This window comes from Paroedura picta, chromosome 5, assembly GCF_049243985.1.
Source record: "Paroedura picta isolate Pp20150507F chromosome 5, Ppicta_v3.0, whole genome shotgun sequence".
Classification (NCBI taxonomy): domain Eukaryota; kingdom Metazoa; phylum Chordata; class Lepidosauria; order Squamata; family Gekkonidae; genus Paroedura; species Paroedura picta.
Genome location: NC_135373.1, coordinates 113,729,971 through 113,752,215, shown reverse-complemented (window position 1 = coordinate 113,752,215; position 22,245 = coordinate 113,729,971). Strand labels below are relative to the sequence as shown.

General features: G+C 44.7%; 1 long non-coding RNA gene across 2 annotated transcripts in view; it reads left to right on the top strand.

Annotated features, from left to right (window-relative positions):
- LOC143838554 (uncharacterized) overlaps nt 1-22,245 on the top strand; it is a 36,070-nt gene that overhangs the window by 1,250 nt on the left and 12,575 nt on the right. For both annotated transcript variants that reach the window (XR_013231418.1, XR_013231417.1), the window contains exon 2: nt 17,207-17,283. This is a non-coding gene — a long non-coding RNA (uncharacterized LOC143838554). The remainder of the gene's footprint in view (nt 1-17,206; nt 17,284-22,245) is intronic.

Genomic DNA, 22,245 nt, shown 5'->3' with positions numbered 1-22,245 from the left:
ATGGGGTGCTCTCCCTATTGATTCCCCCCCTAAAAAAAACGTTCTCCCAGGGTTGTCTACTGCAGAATAATCCCAATTGGCCCGCCTTTCCTTTTCTCTCTCCCCACCCTCACCCACAACAGGGACTCTCCTCTCTATGGGATAATCCGCTCTCACCATTTAATGATTTCATCTCCAAATATTCTCTCAAATTCTTCCAGGATTGTCTATTACAGAATAGCCCCAATTGCCCCATCTTTCCACCTTCACCCCAGCAGTCCTTCCTTGGCACATTTCTGCTCCTTTCCCCATATCCTAGCATTCTGGCATGCTTTCCACCTTATTACTCTAGAATATACATTTTCAAACTTTGAAATCTACCCCTCCTCCAGCCCTGCACTTTAACTGACCCACTTGTAATTGCTAAAATTCCAGTTGCCTGCACCCACTTCAGTTCCAGGTTCCTTCCTTCCCTGAACACAACCATCTACCACTAAGGCACAACAACCTTCTTTCCCAGCTGGTGTGGGAACACCACCACCCCCAGCAGACACATGTTCAGAGCTGACACCCGGATCCTTTCTTTCATTATTCTCCCTCTCTGTCCTGTCACCTCCCTGTTGTAGATTCAGCTGCTTCTGAAGAACAGAAGGTGAATGAGCACCTTCACCCCCTAAGTGTACAAATCTCATCTTCAGAGCCCTGCAGCATCTGCCTTCAGCTCTGCTGGGGATTTAAAAAAAAAACAGCTACCTAAAATTCAGCATGACTCCCATTCCCACCGCTCTACACCACTTTTGTGAGGGCCTTACTCTTCTGGGAATGGAATCCTGGACTGGGCCAGGACAGCTGAAAGTGGCCGATGTGATTATGAGAGATTATTTCCAGTGTTGTTTTTCTGGGGTAAACTTTGAGATGTTCTTAAAAGGTCTCCAAGGAAAAACAATTGTTGTTGTTGTTGTTAGGTGCAAAGCCATGTCCGACCCATCACAACCCCATGGACAATGATCCTCCAGGCCTTCCTGTCCTCTACCATTCCCCGGAGTCCATTTAAGTTTGCACCTACTGCTTCAGTGCCTCCATCCATCCATCTCATTCTCTGTCGTCCTCTTCTTCTTTTGCCCTCGATCGCTCCCAGCATTAGGCTCTTCTCCCGGGAGTCCTTCCTTCTCATAAGGTGGCCAAAGTATTTGAGTTTCATCTTCAGGATCTGGCCTTCTAAGGAGCAGTCAGGGCTGATCTCCTCTAGGACTGACCGGTTTGTTCGCCTTGCAGTCCAAGGGAGTCTTCTCCAGCACCAGAGTTCAAAAGCCTCAATTCTTGGACGCTAGACCTTCCTTATGGTCCAACTTTCACAGCCATACATCACAACTGAGAAGACCATAGCCTTGACTAGATGCACTTTTGTTGAACAATAGCATCTCTAAAATCCTTTTTGAAGTAGAAATATGCTTCTTAGCAAAACCAGTGTAGCCTTTCTGGCAGAAGCAGCTGCTGAACAGATGAAATTTCCTTTTTTTCTCTCATTTAAATACACCTAAAAGGCAAAAATGTGTGAGTGCCTTGAATGCACCATGAAGTTAAATGCTGCTGTGCTAAGAAAATCTTGCGGCCCCATCAGAGTTCAGTAGGATCTACTACTGTGTAAGGTGAATATGGCGACATTAGTCTATCATACGTGAGCATTTAGCTATCTTTGCTCCTCTTGCACTAGCCATTAATCAAGGAAAAATTAATTATTACTCCAGCACCAATGAATATCTGTAAGTAAACTTGTGGTGAGTAGAACACATCCTATTCCAATGCCTGGGCCTCATGGTACTTAAAGCATATGTTCCCTTGTACTCCTGCCCATGTGTTCCTCACTGTATTTGAAGTGTGATTTTTGACACTGCCATTCTTCATATGGATGTTCATGTCTTCCACAGCTTGCATTCCTGACAGTGACTACAATGGCTGCTGTATCAATTTACTTTCAAGCACTTCAACTCAAGGAGTCGGTGAATAGCATAGTGCTGGTTTGCTCAGCAATCATTGTTGATCCCACGTGAGGCAGCAGATGAGACAAATCCTTATCAAAAGGGCCCTAGAGAGTTGGACCTGCCATTGATATCACGAGCATTGTGTGGAGAAAGAATACTAAATCCAGCAATTGCCGGATCAAGGGGAAAACATTGAACTCCACAAAGTGGGAGCTTGTTCCTAATCCAGATGCTGTCTGATTTAGAATTAATAATGTGCAGTCCCACCTCTAGCAAGTTTGCACCTTTGAGAGCCAGTTTAGTGTAGTGGTTAAGAGCGGCAGTTTCTAATCTGGAGAGCTGGGTTTGATCCCTACTCCCTCCACATGCAGCCAGCTGGGTGACCCTGGGCTCATCACAGTCCTGTCAGAGCTGTTCTCACAGAGCAGTTTCTCTCTGAGCTCTCTCAGCTCCACCTACCTCACAGGGTGTCTGTTGTGGGGAGAGGAAGGTAATTGTAAGCCACTGAGACTCATCTGGATAGTGAAAAGCGAAGTATAAAAACCCAATTCATCTTCTTTTACGTCACCTGTCCCCTTTTCTGTGAAGGGCAGGTCCATATCAATTACCAGCCATGTGGCAATCCAGCAAGAAATATCCGTGTGCTACTTTCGAATTCTGATTAGCCTTTTACGAAACACTGCATTTCTTCAGCATGTTGATCATTTTGTATTGAAATCATTTATCATCAGGAGAACAGTTGGATAGAATCTGGGAGGTCAATGAGAAAGGAACATTCCCACCTGTGTATATTTTAGGGAACCACATGGAGTCTGAGGACTATTACTAGGCAATGTCTCACAGAATTAAATAGAAGTTACTTACAAGTAGTATGCATTGTGGCTGCACTGAAGAAGCCACGTAAGAAGGACAACACCGAGGGCAAGAAAGGCACAATCAGGAGGTCTTATTTTCAATAGCTAGATTTGAGTCCAATGGTATCTTAGAGACAAACATGAGATCTTACACCTGGAAAATCTTTTTGGTGCTTCTGGATTTCAATCTAATTGTTCTACTATGGACCAGGACAGCAACCCTCCGAAATAATTTTAATAGGTGATTTCTACGAATTAATAATTAAATAATAAAGGCACCTTGTAAGCCTTGCTTTTGTGTATCTTTCCTATATCGAAGATGACAAATAGAGGCAAGCCCTGCTGGGTTTTAGACAAAGACACTGAGATGCATACAGCAAGACCAGAACATGGAAGCAATGAAGTAATGCACCGGCCAGCTGAGAAGCTGATAGGCTCGCTTTATTGTTTTACTGACAATAGTAATCTGCTTTAAAAGTCTAGCTTGGGTGTGTGCGTTCTGGCATGTGTACCCTGAAACAAATCCATAAAGCTCGTGCAGTTTGAAGAGGAGTCCCTCGTTGAGGATATACAGAGGAAACTTGGAGTAAGATGTGCAGAAAGGAGGAACACCCAGCACTGGGCTCTTTGCCCAACTCTTTGTCAGTGCCAGGACTTACACTATCAACGACAACAGACTCTCCTGTGCAGCGCCGTGATTTACAAATCCATCCAGCCAAAGCCTTCTTCCCCACATCTGTTTCACTGAATGCCGGGCTCTTAGTGCACATCAGCAGGATCTAATCTGTTTGAAACAGGCTGTATTAAAATGATTTAGGGACAGCAGCCTGAAGTCTTGCAACTACTGCTGTCAGTGGGCCTCCTATGGTCAAACAAGATGTGTCAGCAGCAGACTTCTATGGCAGGGGTAGTCAACCTGTGGTCCTCCGGATGTCCATGGACTACAATTCCCATGAGCCCCTGCCAGCGGGAATTACCAGCATTCCGCAGGGTCTGTAAGACGGAGCTCTTCCGCCAGGCTTATGGTTGAGGCTGGGTGGTGAGGAAGATCAGCCCCCCCCTTCACAAACTGGCGGTAGAAAGTGTCAACCCCCTGTAGTTGAGGATGCGGAGATTAGACGAGTAAGATTATGCCATCGTTGTTGCTACTGTGACCAATTGGTTACTAATTACTATAATTTTATTGTTATCGTATGGATTTTAGGGGATGGGGTTATGTAAGCTGCCTCGAGCCTTCGGGGGGAGGCAGGATATAAATACAACAACAACAACAACAACAATAATAATAATAATCTGGAGGACCACAGGTTGACTACCCCTGTTCTGTGGCACAATTGAGCTGTCATGAGACCTCTGTTCAGTTGGGGCCACTTAAAAAGAGGCCTGTAATGGTGGGAGGAGCTCTGAAAGTTGTTGTCATGCTTCCCTCCTCTTCCTCAAGTGCTTTCCCCCCAATTATTTTCCCCATGGAAATAACCCCTACTGCAAAAGGAATTATTGGGGAGAAGCAGTTCTAATGGATAACTTTCCAATGAAGGACAACACATTCCCCCCCCCCCCATTTTTTCCCTCCCTGTTTTTCTTCATGCCACTATGAGTTCTTAAAGGAAAATCAGAATTAAAACATAATAATTCAGGGGTTAGCCTTCTAGCAGATTACACCTAATCTATCAGATCTCTCTCCATTTCTTGGACTGCAGTGCTATGTATTTGGGAGAAGGGATCGTTCATCTAAGGGAAAGTAATTAATTTTTTTATTTTAATGTATCATGAAATGAAGATCACTGGTCAAAGAAAAGGATAATGTCAGGATCTGTTGAAGACAAGCAAGTGGAGTGCACTCTACCACAGAAGCTTGCGGGGTGATCTTGTGCCAGTTGTATAGCCCACCTCAGAGGAGTGTTGTGAAGATAAATGGAAGAGAGAAAAATGATATAAACTGCTTCAGGTCCCCATTGGGCAGAAAGGCAAAGTACAGTCAAATTTTTAAAAAGAAGAATGGGTTTTTATACCCTGCTTTTCACTAACTACCCGAAGGAGTCTCAAAGTGGCTGAGAGAGCTCTGACAGAACTGCTATGTGAAAAAAGCGCTAACAGGACTGTGACGAGCCCAAGGTCACCCAGCTGGCTGAGTATGGAGCAGGAGTGGGAAATCAAACCTGACTCCCTGGGTTAAAAAAAAGTTTTAAAAAATGGCTACCCCCATCTTCATTGCTTTGCAGAAGATATAAACAAAGCCTTTGTCTCTTTCTTTAAAACTGCCAAATTGGGGGGAAGGGGATTCAACATAGTTAAAACCTTTGCCTTTTTTCTTCTTACCTTTTCCTATGGGTCTAAGCAGAATATTTGTTCATGCTTGGAATGGCTGCAGCAAAGAGCACCGTTGCTTGCCTCACGCAAGCGATCTTCCTAATTGAGCCAGGAAAGTGACTGGAAGTTCCAGTGTGCACAAAAGAGGACAAAATTGCAGCATGGACATGGGCTAAGTGTTCTGGTTGGATAGCGTGCCTCTCAGTTAAATATCTGCTGTTACCATGAGCTTTCTTCTATTTTGATGACGTTAGGCTCTATCCCTTGGCCTATGACCTGCCCACTTGTTTTGCAACTCTCAGAAAATTTCAACAAGCGTTTCCCTAAATATGGGTATTTGTTGGATAGTGGAGGTAAGACTGGTCAGAAGAAAAGACAGAAGCATAGTTTTAACCATAGATATAGAAGAAGAAGAAGAGTTGGTTCTTATATGCCGCTTTCCCCTGCCCGAAGGAGGCTCAAAGCGGCTTACAGTTGCCTTCCCATTCCTCTCCCCACAACAGACACCCTGTGGGGTGGGTGAGGCTGAGAGAGCCCTGATATCACTGCTCGGTCAGAACAATTTTATCAGTGCTGTGATGAGCCCAAGGTCACCCAGCTGGTTGCATGTGGGGGAGCGCAGAATCGAACCCAGCATGCCAGATTAGAAGTTCGCACTCCTAACCACTACACCAAACATACAAAGCCTAGTTTACCTGACATGGACAAGTTCAAAAAGGCGGTGCTCATCTCAATAGAAACCCCAGCAAGAAATTCTAAGCATTTTCGTTTTCTCTCTTGGTAATTTTAAGCACAAAACTCTGTCTTGCCCTAGTCATTTCTAATAGGAGGAAGCCCGGTGATAGCCTGTGATGGAATGAATTTTACTCTCAGCATTTATATATAATCTTTAACCTGCTTTCTTCTTGCTTTTCATACTGGGAAAGCTATATGCCACAAAGGATTCTCCCAGTCACAGCCCCTGTCCACCCTAAAGCAGGGGTAGTCAACCTGTGGTCCTCCAGATGTCCAACAATGAAGTGTGTTGTAAAGGGCTGGGGGGGATGCAGTAAAGGGCCGGGCGGGGGGAGAAGGCGTCCTTCGGGGCCCACCTCCAATTAGTCGAGGGACCACATGTGGTCCGCGGCCCACAGGTTGGGGATCGCTAACCTTGGAGGACTGCTGCCATTTGACCATACAGTACTGAACTCAAGATCCAACTCCACATAAGGTCGCATCATTTGGATGTTTCTTTCTGCTAATTTCACACACGTTGGATAACACACTTTCAAATGTACTTCAGCTATCCTTGCAGCTGGATTTTCCTGTGCAAAACAGGAAAATCTACTTGCATACAAATATTAAAAGTGCATTTATCCAGCGTGTGTGAAATTAGCCAAGATCTATTCTTAGAGCCTCTTGTGGCACAGAGTGGTAAGGCAGCCGCCTGAAAGCTTTGCCCATGAGGCTGGGAGTTCGATCCCAGCAGCCGGCTCAAGGTTGACTCAACCTTCCATCCTTCCGAGGTCGGTAAAATGAGTACCCAGCTTGCTGGGGGGTAAACGGTAATGACTGGGGAAGGCACTGGCAAACCACCCCGTATTGAGTCTGCCATGAAAACGCTAGAGGGCGTCACCCCAAGGGTCAGACATGACTCGGTGCTTGCACAGGGGATACCTTTACCTTTACCTATTCTTGTCTTTCTTCCCATCTTGATCCTTTCGTTTGCTCTCTCCTTCGAGAACTCTGACCTTCATCATATGATCAGCTGAGAAATAATTGAAATGCCTCTGTGAAATATATGTATGTTTCCTTTACCTGTTTCCCCCCTCCAAAATTCAGTGCTGAAAGTATAAGAAACTTTCCAAAGAGATTGGTGTTGTTCATACTGACTTTTGAATGGCTTACATGGTCACCAAGGGTCTTACTTTCGTTGTTAAGGGTTCTTTTTAAAGATGATGTTGTTGATGGTACAGGTGCGACCCGCCCTAGATGAGGTCATAACTGTACTGCAAATAAAGCCTTCTTTTAAAGGATCACTTTCTTACATTTAAATGCAGATGTTGTTCTCTCTTAACCTTGTTATAAGCTGGAAACAGAATGCTTGTCATCATGCCAACTCCATTCCAGGGGAATACCTTTCTAAGTGATCTCAGACTCCTGAGGCACCGGGGCGTTCTAATTGTGCTGGCAGGTTTTCATGCCATTGCTAGTGTAACAACTGGAATTACAGATTTTAATTAGTTTATGATTTGCAGCTAAAATCTATTCCTAACTCTTTTGTTGTTGTTGTTATGTGCGAAGTCGTGTCCGACCCATCGCGACCCCATGGACAATGATCCTCCAGGCCTTCCTGTCCTCTACCATTCCCCGGAGTCCATTTAAGTTTGCACCTACTGCTTCAGTGACTCCATCCATCCACCTCATTCTCTGTCGTCCCCTTCTTCTTTTGCCCTCGATCTCTCCCAGCATTAGGCTCTTCTCCAGGGAGTCCTTCCTTCTCATGAGGTGGCCAAAATATTTGAGTTTCATCTTCAGGATCTGGCCTTCTAAAGAGCAGTCAGGGCTGATCTCCTCTAGGACTGACTGGTTTGTTCGCCTTGCAGTCCAAGGGACTCGCAAGAGTCTTCTCCAGCACCAGAGTTCAAAAGCCTCAATTCTTTGACGCTCGGCCTTCCTTATGGTCCAACTTTCGCAGCCATACATTGCAACTGGGAAGACCATAGCCTTGACTAAACGCACTTTTGTTGGCAGGGTGATGTCTCTGCTTTTTAGGATGCTGTCTAGATTTGCCATAGCTTTCCTCCCCAGGAGCAAGCGTCTTTTAATTTCTTTGCTGCAGTCCCCATCTGCAGTGATCTTGGAGCCCAGGAAAATAAAATCTGTCACTATCTCCATTTCTTCCCCTTCTATTTGCCAGGAATTGAGAGGGCCGGATGCCATGATCTTTGTTTTCTTGATGTTAACTCTTTTAGTTTATTTTTAAAACTAGTATCAAAGCCCATTTTAAAAAGGGGCTTTGAAAGGGGCGGCAGGCAGGAGGGCGTGAGAGGGTGGCCACGGCTCCCTTTGGCCCGCAAACGGGGCCGGATTTACATGAAAAGAGGCCCTAGGCTATTCCCCTTATGTGGCCCTTTCACCTCCCATTTTTAAGTTTGTAAATTACATGAGAGATAATAAAACACATCATTACTGTGATATATATCAATATGTTAAATGAAACATGTTGTGATTGGTACTAACCTTTATAAAAAATTTGGAATATAGGCCCCTCTTGATCTTAAGGCCCTAGGCTGAAGCCTACTTAGCCTATAGGAAAATCCGGCTCTGCCCGCAAAGCAAGCTACAGGGAGTGGAAAGCCCACCCCCACCGGCAGCAACACGGCTTTGCAGCCTGCAGGGAGGCTCCAAACTCCCCCCTGGCTCCCTCCCAACAGGAGCATACCTGCGGACCACAAAGCCCTGTTGCTGCCTCTCTACTCGTGGGCGACAATGGAGGCCGCAGCCACCAGGCTTCTAGCAGGCAAGGAGGGAGGGTGGGAGCTGGAGGGCCAATCAGGGTGGACCTGGACAGACAGGGCCCCAGACAGTCTCCTCCCAGGAGGCTGTTTCCCAAAAATATAAGGGAGCGAAATAGTGTTAAGGATGTGTTTAGTGAGTGTTGTAAATAAAATTACTTGCTCCTTAATTGTGCTGGAATTGTTTGGTAAATTGTACCTTTGTCGGTTTCTCAGACCTTTTGACATTCTGAATATAAATTTGGGGTTTTTTTTAAAGTTTTGGGGGGCTTTTTTTTTTTGCCAAGGTTTTCAGGATAAACTTTGAACTTTGAGATTGAGCCTAATCTAAGTCAAGGAGTGTGTCACATATGAAACAGCAAGCATCATAATACTACATTATTGCTTTGCGGGTTCTGTTTGCTCCATCTCATAAAATAACATCACAGAGCAAGGAATGGGACCATTGGCGTACTATCCTTTGAACAAAAGCTAAATTTGGAGCGCAGGGGATGGAGGTTTATAAAATTACGGTTTGGAGACAGAGACAATTCTCATAATTCTGGTTCTCCCAGTGAAATGGTAATTAATTGTATCAACAATGCAGATTTGTAAAATAAAAAACTTTCATTATGATGCACTGTTTATGTGGATTTTTTTGCCGGACTGTTTTAGTAGGGGATGACAATATGCTAAGGAAGAAAAGAACGAGGGGAAGGGTATGCAGGTGGGTACTGCAGTAACTAGGAGCTAAGGGCAGAGCAGGTTATAGAGTTAGTGTGCTATAGTGGTTAGAGCAGGGGTAGTAAAACTGTGGCCCTCCAGAGGTCCATGGACTACAATTCTCATGAGCCACTGCCCGCATTCGCTGGTAGGGGCTCATGGGAATTGTAGTCCATGGATATCAGGAGGGCCGCAATTTGATTACCCCTGGGTTAGAGTGTCAGACTAGGATCAGAGAACTGCTGGGTTCAAATCCCCGACCAGACATAGAAGCTTGCTGGGTGATCCTGGGGAAGTCACACACTCTTGGGCCTAGCCTACAACAAGTTGCTGTTGTAACCATAAAATGGAGGACAGAAGAACAATGCAAACTACGTTGGGTCTCTTAAGGAGAATGGTGGGGTATAATTGAAGCAAATAATTGAAGCAAATAAAATAAATAAGAAGCATACCTTATTTTACTCCTTGCATCACTGTGACTTTTTTAGCACCCATGAGATAGTGGCCTGGTATGTAATGGATTTTACCAAAGGCCCCTTGTACATGGCAGCATGTGCATATATAACTATAGGACAAAGTCCCAATGGCACCTTTAAGACCAACCAGGTTTAATTCTGGGTATAAGCCTTCATGTGCATGCTTATGCCCAGAATTAAATTTGGTTGGTCTTAAAAGTTACCACTGGACTCAAACTTTGTTCTGTTTCTTCAGACCAACAAGGCCACCTGCCCAAATATAAGACTATGTTAAACTCTTGATGATTCCTAATTTAGGTGGATTGTAAGTGGGTGGGCACACCCAACGAAATGCCGATTGTCACTTAGGGGTCGAAAGGTGAATTTCCTCCAGACCAGACTGGCCAGGGATTCTGGTTTTTATTGGGGGGGGGGGCATCCCCTGGGCATGGAATTGGGGGTTGACAGGTAGTTCTGAATTTCCTGTATTCTGCAGGAGTTTGGACTAGATGACTCTGGAGATCCCTTCCAGTTCTATGATTCTATGACCAGTACTGTAAAACCTAAATCTTTCTTGCTCTGAATTTTAGCCTGATTTCTGCTATTGAAATGCAAAACGAAACACATACATTGCCTATAGCTATAACTGGGACGTATTCGGCTTACTAGAATCACCCGACTCCCCAGTTTGCACCAATATTCACACTAACTTTAACATATTTTCCACCACCATCACCCCCCCCCCAAAAAAAAAGAAACCTTTTGGATTCTAATAGCCCAGAGCCACTGTTCAAGAAACAAAACATCCATTCTGATGTTTTCAGACATAGGTAAATCTCAATACTAGCTGTATAATAAAATATGGAAAGAAAGGGCTTTTCTCATCGGCATTTGTAATCTAATCACATTTTCTGTCATTGCCCTCTTCAGCAGTACTTCTGATCTGCAAGATATGGAAGAAGAGGGGTGTGTCTGGGAAAAAATAGTAACCTGGACCCCCCCCCTTTTTTTTTTGCATCCCCCTCCAAACTTCAGCAAGAAAAAGGGAGCCATTGTCCTCAGGACTTTATAGCCAGAAACATAATAGCTATTATAGTAAATACCAGCTAATTAGAGGGAAGCATTGCCTCAGCATCGGTACTGGCTGGAGGGAGCGCTTGGTGCCAGGTTTTCTCACCCCAAGGTAAATGTGTTTTATGAGATGGGATGTTGGGCTCCATGCATGTCTGCAGAAATTTAACACTTCAGCTCCCAGGCCCATGAGACAGGAGTTATGTTCGCTAACATGATGCAAACCAGCTGAGGACTGTCAAATGTCTTTGCCCTTTTAAAGGCTGCGGAGGGAGAATTTTAGTAAAAACACCCATGTATATGCACATATTTCAAGCCGAGAAGCCTGCACTTGCTAAAATTCTCCCTTTTTTAAAGCACTGAGTCACAGCTGACTTATGGTGACCCCTCATGGGATTTTCAAAGCAAGAGATGAACAAAGGTGGTCTTTACCAATTCATGTATCTGTGTCATAATCCTGGACTTCCTTGGTGGTCCGCCATCTAGGGCCAACCCTGCTTAACTTACGGGCTCTGGCGAGATCGGGCTAGCCCGAGCTATACATAGCTGTTAAAAAAGTAGTACCACCCTGTCCTGAAACCTGTTCCGATGAACTACAGAGGTGGAAAGATAATTTTCCATCCTGCTTAGCAACAAGTTTTGCCTAAGTGCTGCCTGGAGAAGAGAGGGGACTCCTAAGCTTCAAGACTCTCCTCTCACCCCAGATATCAAAGATGGTGCTCAGCCAATCTGCTCTTGTGTGTACTGATTGTGGGGCATCAGGTACTTGGCATGTGCCTTACATTGCCTTTCATCTATTTCCTCTTCAGCCAGAGTAATAGCAAAGGGCTGTTAGTGCCTGTGGAGCAATTTGTTCCTGCAATCACTAATGCTAGAATTGACAGTCATGTATGTGCTGGAATTGACAATTGTGTTAGTATGCTTATGGGATTCACAGAATCACAGAATCATAGAGTTGGAAGGGGCCATACAGGCCATCTAGTCCAACCCCCTGCTCAACGCAGGATTAGCCCTAAGCATCCTAAAGCATCGATTTGATCCAGGGCGACCAATTGCGTATTTTTATCTATCAGATTTGGAGAATTCCATATGAATTATAGACCTTTTCAAACATGGCAGCCTTCTATACTAGAAGCCCCCCAAGTGTGTGCTACCCACAAGCCTCTCAATTCATGCGGTCACCATCTTGTGTGGACAGGGACAATGTGTGTATTCATATGCACATACAGCCTCACTACAATTAAAAAAAAATACACACCTGTGGAGTAGGACCTTTGTACTTGTGGTCTTAATCAGGTGGAAGACTCTGCGCTCTCCAATTCTACATTGATCCTTTAGTGGGTCCATTTGAAACAAATTGCTGAGTCAACTTCTTGTAAATTTTTGATGAGGAATATACTCCTTTTTTCTTGTCTTTCTATTACCCGCAAATTGGCTGCTTTTATCTTTTTATCTATAATAAATTGAAGGAAGATCTGCTAATTCTGCAAGAATTCTAGCTAAATTGTAACTTCATGTTACGGATTTTTTTTTTTTTTGCATTCTTGCATTTACATCTTAGTTTTAAACTTTTCAAGTTTTATCCTGTTATGCAAAAATGTTGTAACTTTTCTTTTGTGGCACACTGTTATATGTTGGTGTATACGCTGTGTTGTTATGGACTATGGCTACAACAGTAACAGTAAACCATAAGACTCACTACAGGTGAACATAAACCCATTTGTCAGCTTGCGCATGCTGAAGCGATATCCATGTGGGATATATCTCTGTTGTATGTTTTCACAAAACATGGCAACCACACACATTGAGAGGATCATATGTAGCTCATACTCCCATTACCTGTCGTTGGTAGGCTTCCTGCACATGTGATTGTAACATGAAAAGGTCTTACATTGCATTACGGCCATTTATACGATAATTTTGCATTAATAAATCATGGCTTCAGGCAGTCTAACAGCACAGGCTGTTAAGTGTACAAGATGGAGCAATTTGTTCACACAATCATAGAATGCTGGTAATTTTTTCCCTTTGCACTTCCCAAGTGTTTTGCTTTGTTTATGTTACAAGTGAGGGAACAAGAGTGTGGTTAGGTAATCGGAAGGCAAAGAGAGCCTGCAGATATTTTTAAAAGATTACAGAAAGAAGAGGAAAAGGACAATGACTCCTGATATCTAAGAACGGGCAAAGAAGCCGTTCCTGTAGTCTAAAGCTAGGAAAGGTATAGGAGAACGATCCAATGATAAGAGTCATGCCACAAAAGACCCCTGGAAAATTGCCAAGGAAAACTTAGAAAAGCACCCATAAGGGAAACTTTAGATTAATGGTAGGCTGCTAAATGTCACTAAAATTTAAAAGATTTTAACTTCAACACTAAATAGCAGAATGATAATGTACTCTGTTACTCCATTACGCTTTCTGGTATGACTGCAAGCAGGCTAGTTTTCCCAGGGCTGCTTCAACTAATTTAAACACTACCCTAGTGTAAGCCAGGACCCAAGCAGAGCTCTACAAGCCATGAACTGTGAAATTGCAATAGTATTGCATACCAGCCAATAACATTTGCAATAAATTCTACACCGGCACATGGACATACATGAAGCTGCTGCATGCTGCACCAAACCACTGGTCTATCAAAGTCAGACTAGCAGTGGCTTCCCAGGGTCTCAGGTGCAGGACTTTTGCATCCCATCCTTCTTGGTCCTTACCTGGAGACACCAGGAACTGAACCTGCAACATTCTGTAAGCCAAGCTCTACCGACAGCCATGTTTGCTAATGTAATGCTACAGCAAGTAGCTGCTCAGGGAAAAGTTGAGGGACAAGAGGGCATGTCACCCTGAAAGCATTGCGGCCAGCTAGACAGCCAGCCAAGTCAATGCCAGAATTTAGTAACCTTTCATCATGAGATTGCTGGGGGTATTTCTCCTGTTCGGGATGTTAATGCTACTGTGCTGCCCTGCATGACAGCTACATCATGGCCTCCTGCTAGGTGTCCATGCATATGCAGCAGGCTGAAGATGCTAGTCTGAATCTACCACTTCATTGAAAACATACATATTCCCTCTCTGACAGAGCCCCACTAAAGTATGTCTTGATTTCAGACTCTTGATGAAACTGGGAGAAAGTAGAGGCAGCTGATGCCCCGAGGCCATCCAGTACACTAAGCAGGGTTTTGCTGAAATGATTACCTAAGCAACATCAAAAACTCAGCACTAATCCCATTCGGTTAAAAAGCAAAACCAGCAAACAACAGAACCGGGGAGAGAATGAGCTTGTCTTGTGACCTGGGTTTGGAATGCAATCGACTAATGATAGAGACGGTCCCTGCAAGCTCCATGGCTGGCAGCAGAAGGTTTAAAGAAGTTCACCGCATCAGATAATTTTCAGGAATGTATTGATTTTTTTACTCCCTAGACAGGGGAGCCGGAAGAGTTGAGCAGGCTGAGGAATGGAAAAAGATTATATTTATATTTATATTTATATATTTATATTTATTTCCCACCACTCCCTAACCAGCTCGTGGCGGGTCACAGTGGTTTAAAGCCCCATTAAAACTCCCATTAAAAGACTTCAGAGAATCTTTGCAGGCTCATCATCATAGTACAACGATATAGGCTAGATATCAGGAAAAAAAATTTCACAGTCAGAGTAGTTCAGCAGTGGAATAGGTTGCCTCACTGGCAGTCTTCAAGCAAAGGTTGGATACACACTTTTCTTGGATGCTTTAGGATGCTCTGGGCTGATCCTGCGTTGAGCAGGGGGTTGGACTAGATGGCCTGTATGGCCCCTCCAAACTCTATGATTCTATGACCATACTCATAATTGGAGGTGATTCCTAGTTCCAAAGAGTGTGTATCATATCCGTGCTCATTTCCCCACCCTCCCCATTCTGTAATACCCATCATCTTGAAAGAATTAATTATCTTGTGCTCAGCCAAGAACTGCCTTCTGCCATCAGACTGATAGAACATTCTAGCCCAAACACCTCCACCGTGCTTCAAATATCATCAAACCACCCAACATCTATGGCACGGGTGGCCAAACTATGGCTCTCCAGATGTCCATAGACAACAATTACCATGAGCCCCAGTCAGCTGGCAAGGGCTCATGGTAATTGTAGTCCATGGACATTGAGGGAGCCACAGTTGGGCCACCACTGAGCAAGATGCGCATGTTGTAGAGAGAGACAGTTGATCTTGTGTACCCCCGCTTTTTAGTACGTCTTCCACAGGTTCTCTTGCTCCCTTGTGTAGGGAACGGAGAGAAACGATTGAGAATGGCTTAGAATTCTCTGGAAAAATGGGAAGAAAGGAGAAAAAGGAGGCGCATGCTGACTATTCATATGGCTGGGACCACAGTCTCATTCCTGCTATGCACAGACTTGGGATTGTCCCTTGCGTAGGACTGGGATAGTCTCAGCTTGGGGATGGCTGTTCATCATGTCAGTTCATCAATGCTTTTCCCATTGGCCATAATGGTCTATCCATCCCCATAATGGAGACCACTTATAAATCGCCACACTGTTGGTGGTTTCATGGGCACTCTTCAGTCATTATTGGTCCTCATAGTCTACCCATTTCCGGAGTTTGTGCATGAGAGCTGACACATTCTTCATTGCAGACAATACCCATTGAAGATGGGTCTCACTTAGGAATATATAGAATTTCTGGTCCTTCACCCATTTCATGGGTGCTGAGCGTTGCACAGGCAGAACATTTCTATCCCGAGTGCTGGGATGGAGTTGAAAGAAAAGATGGACTGTATTGCTTACAGGTTTTACCCGCTGTATAATTTGTATGTTGCTAATGGGGATTTCCAAGCCTTAGGCATAACCATTAACCGTCAAGAAAACCTCACATCCGCTATCAGTTAAACAAAGTTTCTTAGACAATGCTGCATCATGACTGTCTCGGCCTGAATTCTGGGAAACATGAGTGATGAGACATTGAGGTTACATGGTGGTAGGTTGGCATTCTTTAATCGACCCCCCCTCCCAGGGAAAAAATTTCCGCTGAGTTAAATTGTATGGAGAAGCCATTTGATGATGGCATTACTTTTGGAACAGAAGCCAAGAGACTTTTCTTGTTATGGATATGAAAATTAAAAGGGCTCATATTCATTCTGTTAATACTTAGAACGACCAGGTAAAAGATCTCAAGCTCTAAGGCCGGGAAAGCCCTTTGCTTGAGAATGCAATGAGCCCTGCCAATCAGAACAGACTACACTGAGCTAGATGAACCAATAGCCTGGCTCCATATAATGCAGCTTCGAATTTACATATCGGGAACACAGCTGTGGTACGAGGGGTTTAAATCCTTCCTTTCTTTATCCTCCTGCTATAAACACCACCTTTTCTGTTACAGTGCGGTCAACTTGCAGCTGACCCATGACTACCTCTCATGGGGTTTTCAGGGCACCATTGCCTCCCTCTGCATCGCAACCCTTGACATTGTTTGTGGCCTCCCATCCATGCATGTCCTTACCAAGACTAATCCTGCTTAGCTTCTGAGATCTGATGTGATAGTTTGTGTCATCCCAACAAGGGCTATTGCAGTACCTGTAAGTTTTCTCTAGAAGAGCAAATAGCCATTTGGATAGGGGAATACTGACATCAGGAAAGGAAACCTGATCTGCTCTGATCTGTAGGAACCTGATCTGATTCAGGCCCAGCTGCAGCTGGCGTTACAAGAAATTTAAAGAGACAGGATCCAATGCTAGCTGTTACTTTGGCTACCCTGTTTCGCCAGGCATGCAGGTGATTGCATTTGCTTTAGTGCAGCCCTCTTCCTCCCCTTCCCCCAGCCCTTGGTTGTGCAGAGAAAGGGAAAAGACACCAACAGTCCCTGGAAGCATTCTGTGAGCTTCTGTTGCCAAGAATTGAAGTCTCTTGCAGAATCCAGATGACTAATGCAAGTTTGGTTTCTGTTTCTTTTGGGCTTCCCCTTAATCACGCAATTACACGACAACATCATTTGTTCAAATGGCCCTTGAAAATAGCCCATGCATTCTGTTAAACCAGGAGTTTGTGTAAAGTGAAGCACCATTGACTTAGAGATGCATTAATATTATACTGAGTAGGGAACACACAGACTGTGTTTCGATAAATGAAATTGGAAGTTTACTAGAATTCTCCAGTATTTCAGTAAACATTATGGGAAAACAGGAAGCAACATAGACATCTTTTAAAAAAAAATGTCTCTTTTTATTTTTTATATCACCACCCTGATTTTTCTGCAAAAGGTCAGTTTATCTTATTGTATCTCACAATTTGAGGCTTCACTGTTGACTGGGATTCTGAACCTTGGTTTTCCACTTCCATGCTTAACACTGTCCTCTTCTGCACACTTGTTCCTTACAGAACCAAGTCTGGAAAGCCTGTCATTAAAACAGCCAGGAGAAAGGAAATCTTTTGACAGCTGACAGGAAAAGAATGAGGTAAGGAAGGAAATTGGACTTGGGGGCAGGCATAGTAATTACAGCAGAGACGGCAAGGTGGAGGAATGATTCTATCGAAACAACCAAATGGGTTTTTAGTTGCTAGCATTTTGTAGCGGTTTTTCTGCTCCCATCAGAAGTGCTAAAGTGACCAACCAATACAAATAAGTACAGCTTTTCAGTCTGTCAGTTTGGTGCTTATTGGCAAACAATAAACTGAACTTAAAAACAATAGTGCAGATAATCAGAAAAAAGCAGAACTCCTTCAGATTGCTGAAAATGCAAGCAATATATGCATTAGATTTGCAGGCATTCCTGTCTGCAGCGGTGATGATGGGGGCTGATGAGAAACTAGAGTGGTCAAAAGTTGCTCACATGTGGGAGGGCTGCAGTGTAATCAAATGAAAGACAGAAGGCCCTTCTTCCTCTGCTTTCTGGACCCATTTCAAGGGGTCAACAGACACAGCCCTAAGTAGGTCCAGCATACCTGAAAGATGACCATGAACCCCCTTCGACCTTTCAGGTGGCCTGGAACGAAGCACCCCTCAATGCCACATATCAATGTCAAGGGCCCACATAGAAATGTATAGCAGCCCAAATAGCCATGTTTGGCCTGTGATCATCGGATTTCGGAGGCGAGAATAAGAGCTGGTATTTTACACCTTGCTTTTCACTACCCAAAGGAGTCCCAGTTCAACTCACAAACACCCAGAACAGGCGCCCTGTGAGGTAGGTGGGGCTCAGACCTCTATGAGAACTGCTCTGCAAGAACAGCTGTAAGAGAACTGTGACTAGACGAAGGTCACCTAGCTGGCTGCTTGTGGAAGAGGAGAGAGGGATCAAACCTGGTTCTCTGAAGTCTGCCTCTCTTTGACCTCTACACCATGCCGGCTGTTGAAGCTAAGTGGCGTCAGTTGTGGTTGGTACTTGGATGGGAGCTCACCAAGGTAGATGGGTTACATTGCAGAAGAAGACAACAGAATCACAGAGCTGGAAAGGGCCATCCAGACCATCTAGTCCAATCCTCTACTTAATGCAGGCTCAGCCTAAAGCATCCAGGATAAGTCTCTATCCAGCTGCCTAAGGAGCTCACCACCTTAGATAGCCAGTTCCACTCTTGCTGTGGAAAGTTTTTGCTGATATCTAGCCAATACCGTTCTACATGTAGTTCAGTCCCACTACTGCCCCTCGTCCTCCTCCAAGTGACAACCTTCCAAATGCTTCAAGAGAACAATCAATGACAAACCACTTCTGCCAATCTCTTGCCTGAGGTCACCAGTTGCAACTGGATGGCCCGTTCTTCACTTGGCAACTTTTCCTCTACCCTACCATTTCCTTGCCCTACAATCTCACAAAAGCTCAAGGCCTTTGGGACTTTGGGAAACTATACAAGACCATTTTAAAATTCAAGTCGCTTTCGGTAGCCGGGGACGACACAGGATTGAGCATCATGAAGTGCAGCGAGCACAACTTGGTCTGGGACCTTCACAGTTAACACAGGGCTGTCACTCACCATTAGCAGGTGCATGGCAATAGCTCAGCCCTGAGCACATGTTTTGTGTGCAGGAAGTTCAAAGCTGACTGCTCAGCACCTTCTGTAAAAACAATCCTAGGCAGCAGGACTGGGGAGAAGAAACTTTGGCTGAGACCTCAGAGAGCAGCGCTGGATGGGACAAACCCTGGCCCACAGAGAGCACCTTTATGTATTCTTAGGAAGGATGCTTTGAGAAATAAGGAGGCCTCTCTCTACTTCAGTTGGATGAAGGGGTCCAGGTGTAAACAAATAAAGCCTCTTGCTTCAAGGGGACTTGCCAGTCGGCCTCATTAACTCATTTAACAGGGCTAGAGGCTTAGTGGGCGCCATAGACATATCCTTATTTTTATGGCTATCATTAAGCCCAGAGGAGGAGGGGGAGAGACAAGTGTCCTGTAAAGTTAAAGATCACACAGAAGGGATCTATGCACTCATGTCTCCCTCTGATTCATATCCTCTTCCTTTCTTCTGTACTCCTTTTACTGTGTTCTCAGAAGCTGTAAGCAAACGACGGGCGCTAAATCCCTTTTCCAAAATGACCTTTGACTTCTTCTGAGCTCAAGGGGCTGCTGGTCCAGTCTGTGATCTTCTGTGTTTATACACTGTGCTCCTCAGCCCCAACAAAAGTCAGTCCTGTCCCTGCCACTCCTGGGATGCCAGCCCTGCCTCTCCCAGAAAGATCAAATGGTGAACGCAGGGAACACCACATTAAAAGGAAGGGATGAATTTGTGCACGTGAAGGATGGCCACACATTTATGACTAGATACATAGTGTGAATTGATTACAAGGGGAAAAAAATCCCAGTTATTCTTAGTTATGCTTTATGGGGTTTTTCCTGACCAAGGTGTTTAATTTCTATGTTGCTTCCCATTTTATGAGCCAAATTTCATTATTATTTAGTCGTTTTCCCTTGGAAGGTGCATATATACCAGTTGGGCACACATGCCTCTCCATCGTCTCTGTGGTTCTTTAGTCACTCACTGGAAGAGCAGACCTTTGCAATCACTACAGAGACAAAGCCCTTCCTAGTGTCTAGCTCCGCCTTTCTCCACCTTTTTTAGCCTTGAGAAACCCCTGAAACATTCCTCAGGCTTTGAGAAACCCCAGAAGTGGTGCAATCATGCAGAATATGGTTGGGAAGCAGAGCTGTGGACACACCCACTCAGGGCCCCTCCCCTTCCCACCCCCTCCAGGCCCATCATTGGCCATTTGGAGGAAAAAGTGTTGGGGAGGTGAAGTCTTGGCCCTTTAATCAGGTAATCATTTCCCGTGGGGTCTCGTAATGAAACTCCGCTACTTCAATGCTGCCCCCAATGCCAGCGGCTGTGGGGGGGGGGGTGATCTTTGGGAGGGAAGTTTGTGCGCTTCCCTCCTTCAAGCCGCGTCCAGAAGGATGGACTAGCCTTGCCTGATGAGGAGAACCGTATGCCAGTTCTGTCACTCCGCCATATTCCCCAGAAGTCCCCCATCATTGGCCATTTGGGAAGGGGGGAAATGTCTCAATGTGACCAAATATGGTCATAATACCTGATTTAATGAACTTTAAAAATACATTGAAAATTAATTAACTCCTACCCATTTGGGCAACCCTTCCAGGGATGTCAAGTAACCCCAGGGTTTCAAAAACTGTGGTTGAGACAGCCTGGGTTAGCTGCTGCCTGTTCCAGTTATGGTTGGCATGTACATTTAAACACATGTCAAGAAGAAGAAAAAGATATTTGTTTTTACCCCCCCCCCACTTTTCACTACCACAGTGGCTTACAAATACCTTTCCCTTCCTCTCCCCACAACAGGCACCCTGTGAGGCAGGTGAGGCTGAGAGAGATAGAACTACTCTGCAAGAACAGCTGTAACAGGTCTGTGACTGGCCCAAGGTCAACACAACCTACATTCTATTCCCGTGAATAGAATGTAGGTTGTAAGTTATAAGCAGACGCTTGTAAAGCGCCATGCATGTTGGTGATATGATATACAATTTTACTGCTATGTCATACAAATTCATCAGTGATCATATATGTGTATTTATTTAGAGAAGAGCTGGGATTTTATGCTCCACATTTCACTACCTGAAGGAGTGCCAAAGTGACTTGCAAACAACCTTCCCTTCCTCTTCCCACAACAGACACCCTGTGAGGTAATGAAGCTGAGAGAGCTCTAGAAGAACTGCTCTGCAAAAACAGCTGGCTGCATGTGGAGGAGTAGGGGAATCAAACCCAGTTCTCCAACTTTGAGTCTGCTGCTCTTAATCACTACCCTATGTTCTCTTTAGAGCCTCTTGTGGCGCAGTGTTAAGACAGCAGACATGCAGTCTGAAAGCTCTGCCCATGAGGCTGGGAGTTCAATCCCAGCAGCTGACTCAAGGTTGACTCAGCCTTCCATCCTTCCGAGATCGGTAAAATGAGTACCCAGCTTGCTGGGGGGTAAACGGTAATGACTGGGAAAGGCACTGGCAAACCACCCTGTATTGAGTCTGCCAAGAAAACGCTAAAGGGCGTCACCCCAAGGGTCAGACATGACTCTGTGCTTGCACAGGGGATACCTTTACCTTATGCTCTATGTATTCCCCCTCTTTTCTCCTGTGTGGGAGTCCAAAGCAGGTTACAATACTTCCTTTCCTGTTACAATTTATCCTTACAATAAACCACCCTGTGTGTAGATCAGGCTGAAACAGTGGCCCAGTGGCCTTCCGTGGCAGCCAGTCTTGCCAAATCTAGTCCCGCACTCCAGCATCTATGGCACTCTGGTTCTCTCGTGCACCTTCGAAGACTTCCCGCCTAAAAGCCCAAATAGAATGAAAAGGGATTAAAGATTGTCTCAAGCGCAGCATCTCAAAGTGGCCCATGGAAAACATAAAATGGAGTGAGCAATTAGGACATTTTCTCAAACGAGGAAAAACTAGCTTAGGAAAACAAATGCTGGGAATTTTAAAAATCGCCCGACCAACTTTCTTTAATGCCGGTGATTCACTCGGAATTTAATTCTATAATTAGAATGTGAAAAGCTGCTTCCGACGCAGCGGTGCATCCGTCCACAAAGCCATTCTTTTGATTCTGTGACACGAATTAAAAATTTTAAACGTCTTCTCTTTTAGAAGTCTTTCAAATCTGGTCCTGCTCCAGCCAGTCGTGTCTCATTGCCTACGAAAACTGGCTCATCCTACGCTGTAGACAGCTTGTAAATCCTTATAAATGACATGGAGCTCTAGAAGAAGAAAGCAAACTCTCTCCTCTTGCATGTCTGAATCAGGGGGAAAGTTGGCTTTAGGATTAAATGTAGGCTTGAGCTTTCAACTGCTTTTGCTGCAACTCTCGAGTTATTTAGTGCTTACCCGAAAGCCTCCAAGGCAAATAAAAAACACAGAATGTCATTTGCTCCTCTAGCAATGGGGGGGTCTGCAAGAGGCACTCTAATACAGCCTTGCCTCCCT